Here is a 9,521-nt window from a genome sequence, read left to right as displayed (position 1 = left end):
CTGATACATTGTGTCTTTGTTCTCATCGGTTTCAAAGAACATCTTTATTTCTGCCTTCATTTTATTATTTATCCAGCAGTCATTCAAGAGCAGGTTGTTTGGTTTCCATGTAGTTGTGCAAGGTTTTGAGTGAGTTTCTTAATCCTGAGATCTAATTTGATTGCACTGTGGTCTGAGAGACAGTTTGTCGTGATTTCTGTTCTTTTATATTTGCTGAGGAGTGCTTTACTTCCAATTATGTGGTCAATTTTAAAATAAGTGCAACATGGTGCTGAGATGAATGTATATTCTCTTGATTTGGTATGGAGAGTTCTGTAGATATCTATTAGGTCTGCTTGTTGCAGTGCTGAGTTCAAGTCCTAAATATCCTTGTTAACCTTCTGTCTTATTGATCTGTCTAATATTGACAGTGGGATGCTACAGTCTCCCATTATTATTGTGTGGGAGTCTAAGTCTCTTTGTAGGTCTCTAAGGACTTGCTTTATGAATCTGGGTGCTTCTCTATTGGGTGCATATATATTTAGGATATTTGACTCTTCTTGTTGAATTGATCCTTTTACCATTATGTAATGGCCTTCTTTGTCTCTTTGTTGGTTTAAAGTCTGTTTTATCAGAGACTAGGATTGCAACCCCTGTTTTTCTTTTTGCTTTCCATTTGCTTGGTAGATCTTCCTCCATCCCCTTATTTTGAGCCTATATGTGTCTCTGCACATGAGATGGGTCTCCTGAATACAGCATGCTGATGGGTCTTGACTCTTTATGCAATTTGCCAGTCTGTGTCTTTTAATTGGGGCATTTAGCCCATTTCCATTTAAGGTTAATATTGTTATGTGTGAATTTGATCCATCATTATGATGTTAGCTGGTTATTTTGCCCGTTAATTGATGCAGTTTCTTCATAGCATCAATGATCTTCACAATTTGGCATGTTTTTGCAGTGGCTGGTACTGGTTGTTTCTTTTCATGTTTAGTGCCTCCTTCAGGAGCTCTTGTAAGGCAGGCCTGGTGGTGACAAAATCTCTCAGTATTTGCTTGTCTGTAAAGGATTTTAGTTCTGCTCACATATGAAGCTTAGTTTGGCTGGATATGAAATTCTGGGTTGAAAATTCTTTTCTAAGAATGTTGAATAAGAATGTTGAATATTGGCCCCCACTCTCTTCTGGCTTATAGCGTTTCTATCAAGAGATCTACTGTTAGTCTGATAGGCCTCCCTTTGTGGGTAACCTGACCTTTCTCTCTGGCTGCCCTTAACATTTTTCCTTCATTTCAACGTTGATGAACCTGACAATTTTGTGCCTTGGGGTTACTCTTCTTGAGGAGTATCTTTGTGGTGTTCTCTGTATTTCCTGAATTTGAATGTTGCCCTGCCTTGCTAGGTTGAAGAAATTCTTCTGGATAATATTCTGAAGAGTGTTTTCCAACTTGGTTCCATTCTCCCCATCACTTTCAGGTACACCAATCAAACGTAGATTTTTGTCTTTTCACATAGTCCCATATTTCTTGGAGACATTGCTCATTTCTTTTTACTCTTTTTTCTCTAACCTTGTCATCTTGCTTTATTTCATTAATTTGATCTTCAATCACTGATACCCTTTCTTCCACTTGATCAAATCAGCTCTTGAAGCTTGTGCATGCATTACAAAATTCTCATGCCATGGTTTTCAGTTCCATCAGGTCATTTAAGGTCTTCTCTACACTGTTTATTCTAGTTAGCCATTCATCTAACCCTTTTTAAGCCTACATCTATGCCCTGCCCATCGAGGTGGAGTCTATAGAGGCAGTGGCCCTTGCTTAGCTGCAGTGCCTCCACCTAGTTTGAGCTTCCTGGCCGCTTTGTTTACCTACTCAAGCCTTAGCAATGGTGGACACCCCTCTCCCAGCCAGGCTGCCGCCTCGTAGTTAGATCTCAGACTGCTGTGCTAGCAGTGAGCAAGGCTCCGTGGGCATGGGACCCACCGAGCCAGGCATGGGGGAGGGTCTCCTTGTCTGCCGGTTGCTAAGACCTTGGGAAAAGTGCAGTATTTGGGTGGAAGTGTCCCATTTTTCCAGGTACAGTCTGTCACAGGTTCCCATCACTAGGAAAGGGAAATCCCTGACCCCTTGCCCTTCCCGGGTGAGGTGATGCCCTGTCCTGATTCAGCTTGCCCTCAGTGGGCTGCACCCACTGTCCAACCAACCAGTCCCACTGAGATGAACCAGGTACCTCATTTGGAAATGCAGAAATCACTCATCTTCTGCGTCGATCATGCTGAGAGCTGCAGACCAGAGCTGTTCCTATTTGGCCATCTTGGGACCGATTGACCCACTCTGGTGTATTTTTAAAAAACAGTATAAGGCCAGGCACAGTGGCTCACACCTGTAATCCTAGTACTTGGGCCGGGCGCGGTGGCTCAAGCCTGTAATCCCAGCACTTTGGGAGGCCGAGACGGGTGGATCACGAGGTCAGGAGATCGAGACCATCCTGGCGAACACGGTGAAACCCCGTCTCTACTAAAAATACAAAAAATTAGCCGGGCGAGGTGGCGGGCGCCTGTAGTCCCAGCTACTTGGGAGGCTGAGGCAGGAGAATGGCGTAAACCCGGGAGGCGGAGCTTGCAGTGAGCTGAGATCCGGCCACTGCACTCCAGCCTGGGAGACAGAGCGAGACTCCGTCTCAAAAAAAAAAAAAAAAAAAAAAATCCTAGTACTTTGGGAGACTGAGGCAGAAGGATCACTTGAGGCCAGGAGTTCAAGACAAACCTGAGCAACATAGGGTGTCTACATCTCTGCGAAAATTTTTAAAATTTAGCTGAGTGTGGTGGCTCATGCCTGTGGTCTCAGCTACTGTGGAGGCTAAAGTCAGAGGATTGCTTGGGCCTAGGAGTTTGAGGCTGAAATAAGCTGTGATTGAGCCACTGTACTCCAACCTGGGCAACAGAGCAAGACCCTGACTCAAAACAAAAACAAATAAACAAATGAAGGGCACAAATTCGCCAGTTAGGCAGACCTGGGTTCAAGTTTTTTTTTTTTTTCCTTTTAAAAATTTATTTATTTATTTGTAGTGGCAGGGTCTTAATATGTTGACCAGACTGGTTTTCCACTCCCGACCTCAAGTGATCCCCCCCACCTTGGCCTCCCAAAGTGCTAGGATTACAGATTTGAGCCACTGCACTGAGGCTTAAATATATTTGTTATTAAATGACAGATAAAATTGTGTGTATTTTTATTTACAGCATATTTTGAAGTATATATCTACACACACACACATATGTGTATATGTATGCATATGTGTATATATACATATATGTATACATGTACATATGTGTGTGTACATATACGCACACACACACAAACACGCACACATGTATATACACAGTGGAATGACTAAATCCAGCTAATGAACATGCATGACCTCACAAAGCTGTCATTTTTGTGAAGAGAATACATTCACACTCAGCATTTTTCAGGAGTGCCGTATATTAATAACTGTAGTCACTGTATTGTACAATTGATCTCTTGAACTTATTCCTTCTATCTAAATGAAATTTTGTATTCCTTTACCAACATTCTCCAATCCACCCTCCCCCACTACCCAAGGCCCTGGTAGCTTCTATAACTTTCCACTTATATGAGATCAATTTTTTTAGGTTCCACATATGGGTGAGATCATGCAGTATTTGTCTTTCTGGGTCTGATTTATTTACCATAATGTCCTCCAGTTTCATTTATGTTGCTGCAAATGATAAGATTTTCTTCTTTTTTATGACTTAATAGTTTTCCATTATGTGCATTTATTTTCTTTATGCGTTCATCCACTGATGGACACTTAGGTTGATTCCATATCTTGGCTATTGTGAATAATGCTGCAATAAACATGGGAGGGCAGACATCTCTTCAACACATCGATTTCATTTCCTTTGGATATATACCCAGTAGTGGCATTGCTGGGACATATAGTCATTCTATGTTTAGTTTTTTAGGGAACCTCCGTGCTGTTTTCCATAATGACTGTGCTAATTTACATTCCCACCAGCAGTGTGCAAGGTATTCCTTCCTCCACATCCAGGCCAACATTTGTAATCTTTTGTCTTTTTGATGCTAGCCCTTCCAACAGGTGTAAATTGATGTCTCACTGCAGTTTTAATTTGCATTTTTCTGATGATATGTGATGTTGACTATTTTTTTTCATACATCTGCTGGTCATTTGTATGTTTTAAGAAATATCTGTTCAGATCTTTTTGACCATTTTTAAATTGGGTTGTTTTTTTTCTTGCTATTGAGTTGTTTGAGGTCCTTAGATATTTTGGATATAAACCTTTATCAGATGCATAGTTTACAAATATTTTCTCCTATTCTGTAGGTTGTTTCTTCACTCTGTCGATTGTTTCCTTGGCTGTGCAGAAGCTTTTTAGCTTGATATATCCCATTTGATTGTCGATTTTTGCTTTTGTTGCTTTTACTTTTGAGGTCACATCCAAAAGGTCATCACCCAGACCAATGTCATGAGACTTTCCCCTAAGTTTTCTTCTAATAGTTACATAATTTCAGGTCTTACATTTAAGTGTTTCATCCATTTTGAGTCTATTTTTGTATATGATATGGGATAATCATCTAATTTTATTCTTCTGCATAAGGATATTCAATTTTCCCAGCATCATTTATTGAAAAGAGTGTTCTTTCCCCTTGTGTGTTCTTGGTACCTGTGTCAAAAATCAGTTGCCTGTAAATACATGGATTTATTCCTGGGCTCTCTATCCTGTTTCATTGGTCTATATGTCTGTTCTTATGCCAATACCATGCTCTTTTCATTACTATCTCTTTGTAGTGTAATTTTGAAGTCAGGTAGTGTGATGTCTCCAGCTTAGTTCTTTTCGTCCAAGATTGCTTTGGCTATTTGGGATCTTTTGTGGTTCTGTATGAATTTTAGGACTGTTTTTTGCTCTTTTAGTGAATAATGTCCTTGCTATTTTGAGAGGGATTGCATTGAATCTGTAGAATGCTTTGGGCAGTGCAGATATTTTAACAATATTAATTCTTCCAGTCCATAGAATATATTTTCATTTATTTATGTCTTCTTCAATTTCTTTTATCAAGGTTTTATAGTTTTCAGTGTAGAGGTCTTCAGCCTCTTTTGTTCAACTATTCATAACTTTTCTTGTAGCTATCATAAATGGGATTGTTTTCTTGTTTTTTTTTTTTTGTTTGTTTGTTTTTCAGGCAGTTTGCTGTTAGTGTGTAGAAATGCTGTATGTTGATTTCATATACTGCAACTTTACTGAATTCATTTATTGGTTTTAACTTTTTAATGGTGTCCTTAAAATTTTCTACATATAAGATCATGTCATCTGCAAGTGGGGCAATTTAAGTTCTTCCTTTTTAATTTGGATGCCTTTTATTTCTTTCTTTTATTTAATTGCTCTGGCCAGGACCTCCAGTAGTAACTTGAATAGAACTGGCAAGAGTGGGTGTCTTTGTCTTATACTGGATCTTAGAGGAAACGCTTTCAACTTTTCCCCACTGAGTAAAGTGTTAGCTATGGATTTGTCATAAATGGCCCTTGTTTTGTTGAGATACATTCCATCTAAACCTAATTTGTTGAGAGTTTTTTTTATTTTAATAGTAAAAGGATGTTGAATTTTATCAAATGTCTTTTCTGCATCTATTGAAATGATCATATGGTTTTAGTCCTTCATCCTGTTAATGTATCACATTTGCTGACTTACATATGTTGAACCATTCTTGAATCCCTGGGATGAATCGCACTTGTTCATTACATTTTTATTACTTAAATGACTCTGGATCCAGTTTTTTTTTAAATTGCTAATAAAGGTGTTTCTTGTTCATTTGTCAGAGGCTTTAACTGATGCCCTTACCAATTACAAAGGCTAACAATAGTGCTCAAGAGAGTAGGTGTAGTACCTGTTTACCCATAGGATGTTTTACGATAACCAACAACCAACAACCTATTACGGTGAGGCAGTTCTCCATGTATTAGCTAAAGAGATGAGCTATATAAAGCCACAAGACTTCGGTTTAAATTTTGTCCCCATCAGTGCCTTACGTTTGTCACAAAATCTCTTTAGCCTCAATTTGTCTATCTACAAAATGGGAATGATGATACTAATAACACACATTGCAAAAGTTTGCTGTGTGGATCAAATGAGATAATGTATGTAAAGGACTTATGTGGTGCCTGATACATAGTAAATGTTTCATATATGTTGTTATTAGTAGTACTTCATACTATAGTGTCCTAAAGCTTTTGCTAGCTCTCATCATAAATGGAGTCAGATTTCTTCATTCGGAGTTAGCAAAAGGGAAAAACTACTCCTTTGTTTTGCAAAATGTCTAATTGAAAGGCACGCTTCATGGTATCAAGACAAAGGAAGTCAAGGAACTCTATATAACAAAGTAAAACTTTCTTTTCTTGTATATGAAGGTTTTTCTATGCAAAATAATTTGGAATTTTCTTGGGACAGATCCCAGAAAGGTTTGGGGAAGTCCTGGATGCTGGGAAGAAGAAAGATGTGAGGTAGAATTCTATAGAGAGGGCAGGCCGGAGAAACACTGTGAGAATCTTCAGGAGAGAGAAGTTTGTTTCTTCCAGGCTGTCTTTATCAGGCAGATGGTTTTCAGAACAACAGCATCTAATTTAACTTTCTGTCAAGCCTGTGGTCTTAACTACTAGACTGCAGAGCCTCTCTCTGCTGGAAATCCAACTTCTTCTTTAGGCTTTCCCAGCTGGTGTCTCAGTTGAATGAATCCTTACTTCATGTACACTGGTATTGCACTATTTGCATCTCATAAAGTACTTAATTATTCAATCATTCTACAAATCTGTATGGCATAATCTCTGCGGCAGGCTCTATGCTAGACATTCATTACAGAACATGAAAATATGAAGATACTTATATATATGGCTGTCTTCCCAATATTGTTCCCAGTGCTCAAAGGTATGAGCACACCTCTGTATGGCACACATTGCATAGAAAGTCCTTAATAAACGTTTGCTGAATTGAATGGAATGAATAATAGAGAAATATTAAAGAGAGAAATGGCCGGGCGCGGTGGCTCAGGCCTGTAATCCCAGCACTTTGGGAGGCCGAGATGGGCGGATCACGAGGTCAGGAGATCCAGACCATCCTGGCTAACAGGGTGAAACCCCGTCTCTACTAAAAATACAAAAAATTAGCCGGGTGCGGTAGCGGGCGCCTGTAGTCCCAGCTACACGGGAGGCTGAGGCAGGAGAATGGCGTGAACCCGGGAGGCGGAGCTTGCAGATTGTGCCACTGCACTCCAGCCTGGGCGACAGAGCAAGACTCCGTCTCAAAAAAAAAAAAAAAAAAAAGAGAAATATTAAAATGAGTTTTGCTTGATAATTTTAACTGGTAACGATTCCACACAGAGAAAATGGACTAAACAAAATCACTTAGTAGAAAAATGCAAGGTATTCTCTGGGGACAGTGAGATATTCATGTTTTCTGTAGCTGAGAGTGGTGGATAATGAGTTTGAAGCTATATTGTGAAGAGCCCTGAATGCTAACTTGACAATTTCATACAGTTTTCAATCAATAGGGAGCTATTGAGGGTTCTTGAACAACTGTGAGAAATAATCAAGTCTGTTACTTAGGGAGATTAATTTAGCCATGGTGTTTAAGTGTCTTAGAGGAGAGGGACTAGTGAGGAGTAGCCCAGGTATAAAGCTAATGAATTTAACTAAGCAACGTTGTTTAAAACTTCAATGAGTTTGTTGCTAGAAAGAAATGGAAAGGCATATAAAGATGTAAGAGTCTTTGTTAAAGTACAGGTCTTAGCAGCAGAGTAGAGGTAGGAGGTATGAGAAAGCAAAGAAAAGGAGGATTCAGAGACAATTCTGGGAACTAGGCCTATGAATGGGGAAGAAATGTGTTGTTACTAAAAACAAACAAACCAATGAAAAAACAAAACAAAACAGAAACAGTGATCGCAAAAAGAGCTGTTGGTTTATTTAGAGCTGGGACCTTGTTAACAGGAGAATGACTTCAGAGATGTTGAGTTTTTTGTTTTTTTTTTGGACAGAGTTTCACTCTTGTTGCCACGCTGGAGTGCAATGCTGCAATCTTGGCTCACCGCAACCTCCGCCTCCCAGGTAGGTTCAAGCAATTCTCCTGCCTCAGCCTCCTGAGTAGCTGGGATTATAGGCATGCACCACCATGCCTGGCTAGATTTATATTTTTTAGTAGAGATGGGGTTTCTCCATGTTGGTCAGGCTGGTCTGGAACTCCTGACCTCAGGTGATCCACCAGCCTCCGCCTCCCAAAGTGCTGGGATTACAGGTGAGAGCCACTGCGCTTGGCTGAGATGTTGAGTTTGAGGACCATTTCCATATTGCAGAAGTGGCATTGAGCAAACTGCTAGAAATGAAAATGGGTCTTGACTGAATGATAGAGTCAGAGGTGAAGAGTTGAGAGTTAAAGGAATAGAAACAGCTGAAACTGTGATCATAAATACATAACCAAAGAGAAGGCATGGAGAGAAAAGAAAGGGCTGAAAAAAGAATATCAGGGGATGTCTATATTTTTAGGGAGAAAGAAAACTGAAACAAATAATAAGGCAGAAACAAAAAGAGAAAATTAGACACCTTAAGGTAATGCTAGAACAGCAAAAGCCAATAGATGGCAATGCATACTCAGGAGGGAAGATGGATTCAGCAGCACAAATGCTGAAGGATCTGTGGAGCAGGAGCACTGGGGACATGACGGGGGGTGGGGGATGGGGACTGTGGTTTGATTAAAGGAAAACCAAATTCAAGAGAAATAAGAAAACTGACTTGGAAGAAAACAGTTACTTTTCCAAAATGTTGATTGCTAAAAAGAAGACGAAAGACCAAGGAGTAACTTGAAGAGGTTGCAGGGTAAAGTGTAAGGAAGGGATCTTACACTTTTATTTGTTTACATGCTTGTTTATTTATTTATTTATTTATTTGAGATGGAGTCTTGCTCTGTCACCCAGGCTGGAGTGCAGTGGTGCAATCTTGGCTTACTGCAATCTCTGCCTCCTGGGTTCAAGTGATTCTCCTGCCTCAGCCTCCTGAGTAGCTGGGATACCAGGTGTGTGCCACTGAGCCCAGTTAATTTTTTTGTATTTGTAGTAGAGATGGGGTTTCACCGTGTTAGCTGGGATGGTCTTGATCTCCCCTTCTCCTGATGTGCCTGCCTTGGCCTCCCAAAGTGCTAGGATTACAGGCATGAGCCACCATTCCAGGCCTACTTAGACTTGTAAAGAAGGAGTGGTGGGAGCTCACATTACAGAATCATGATCATCAAGATTACCTGATGAGAGTGAAAGGGCAAAGGAGGGTGGGCAGAGGAGTTGAGAAAAACAGAAAGAGGTTGGGGCAATCAACATAAGACAAAAGCTTGATTGTGGCTGGGTGCAGTAGTTCATGTCTATAATCCCAGCACTTTGGGAGGCTGAGGTGGGTGGATCACTTGAGGTCAGGAGTTGGAGATTGGCCTGGCCAACATGGTGAAACTCTGTTGCTGAGACCAGCTTGGTCAGGGA

Source organism: Chlorocebus sabaeus, chromosome 17 (assembly GCF_047675955.1).
Source record: "Chlorocebus sabaeus isolate Y175 chromosome 17, mChlSab1.0.hap1, whole genome shotgun sequence".
Lineage (NCBI taxonomy): Eukaryota > Metazoa > Chordata > Mammalia > Primates > Cercopithecidae > Chlorocebus > Chlorocebus sabaeus.
The sequence above is the reverse complement of the archived record's forward strand: the minus strand, read 5'-3'. Positions refer to the sequence as shown.